Raw genomic sequence first — 2,076 nt, forward strand, 5'->3', positions numbered from 1 at the left:
CTCAAACAAATGGTCCTTCACCAACCATACGTGTCAGAATCTAATATATATATATATATATATATATATATAAAGGGGAGTTTTTTCCCGAGTTTTTAGACAGCCACGTAGGATTTAATTTTCTCAACGCACATTATAAATTTTAGTAGTAGCCAATTAAATAAGAGATTATTAATTTCTTTTAGAATTAAATAATTTAAATGTCATGTAAGCAAAATTGGCGAATGAGATTTTTAAGTTTAAAGTAATTAAATATTATATATTATCTTTTAATATTAGGAATTTTATCTAAATATATAACAAATTTTAGGCTCATAAATACAAAAAAAAAAACATTATTTAAAAAAAATCAAACAAACTGTGCATCGCACGGGCTTCATCTAGTAACTCTATAAATACTTGTATGAATAACTAAATAGAATGACAAAGGAAAATAAATTAAATAGGACTTAGTTTGAGCCTTTGAGGAATTTGTCCCCACTTTGAGGATTGAGCTCAAAACTTTATACCGTATTCAATCATTTTATATTGTTATTCCTACTGAAAAATCTTGTTGTGAAATAAAAATTAGCAAAAAATGAAGAAATTGAAATGGAGAAATCAAAGTTTTTAATTTTTTTATTATTCAGAAGGAAAAGTCTTATTTCAAGTTTTTTAATGATATGAAACATATTACGTAATTCAATAATAAATTACTAATAGTAGCATTTTTTTTATAAAAAAAATTATAATTTTTTTCCTGATAGTCTTCTTAATTATTTCATTATGTTTATCAAGAAAGCAAAAGGCTAAAAGCCATTAATGGAGTTATCACCTCTAAATGGTACTAATAATGTTGTAATTCATGTCAATTCATTCTCACACAATTAGTATGGAGTACTAATGTTGAAACCCCTCATGCTTCAACCCATCTCAGGTTTAGCAGACTAGACAATCTGGGAGACTGGGGAGAAGATAAAGGAATCCCACCCCCTAGATTATCACTAGTTGAGATTGTCACTGGACTTTTTTAGCTTGGTTATAGAATACCACTTTATCTATTCATTTTTTTCCAGTTAAACAACATATACTACCTCTGTTTCTTTTTAGTTGACACGTAATTCTTTTCAGGAGGTTTTTTTTAGTTGACACGTTTCCTTTTAGGGTAAATTTTTTACCTTGCATTTGCAAACTACCTGTAGACACCCATTTGTGTCTCCCCAAAACCAAACCCAGTGATGAGTACCTTTCACGTCGAATCATAATCGAATGAAACGAAAGTGTGGAAAGGTCTAGTGTTGCGGAAAGTTTTTATTTTCTTTTCTCTTCTCTCTGTTTTTGAAAACTTATTTTAAGAAAACAGCCAATCCAGTTTGGTTGGTCCATGATATGGGTCCAATAGTAGTGTAGTTGGATGGGGCTTGCAAAGACCTTTCCAACGATATATTATAAGCCCAATTCCGATGAATAATGAGGAAGTTATGGCCAATTTACCAAACTGGGCCCGGTTTGAGCTTTATGTACGACCCAATGATCTCGGGGAGGGCCTATTATGATTTATCATTCCTAATGCAATGGAATGGTTTTAGTCTTCTAGAATCTTATAGAAGGTTCTTTTCATTCCTAATTCAATTAGCATTGATAAGTTGACTTTGTTGACTTTTCAGAGTTTTAATTAAAATCAAATAGCATTTTCGAAGAAATTATATTATTTTATCCTCCAGTACGGTAAACTTATCGGATTTTCGAAAACGCGTTAAAATCAAGCTTGGCGTCCAACCCCAGGCCTTGGCGCCTGGCGCTAAGGCTGGTGCCTGGCGCCAGCTAGCCAGGGTTGGCGCCAACTTTGTTTCCTGAGCGTCAGACTCTGTTTTGTTAATTTATCTTTTTTGGCTGATTTTCTCTATAAATATCGTATTAAAAACTCCGTTTTCATTCACCAATGATCATCATCTACATTCATTAGCATTCTTTTAATTCTCTCATTCATCTCCTCCTAAACTTGGTTTTCTCATACAAAATTCCGCATTCGCAAGATCTAGAAAAACCTAGCCATATTCGAAGTTGTCTTCGCCCTAGACGTGAAAGGTTTTAATT

The sequence above is a fragment of the Chenopodium album genome, chromosome 1 (assembly GCF_948465745.1).
Source record: "Chenopodium album chromosome 1, dcCheAlbu1.1, whole genome shotgun sequence".
NCBI classification, from domain to species: domain Eukaryota; kingdom Viridiplantae; phylum Streptophyta; class Magnoliopsida; order Caryophyllales; family Amaranthaceae; genus Chenopodium; species Chenopodium album.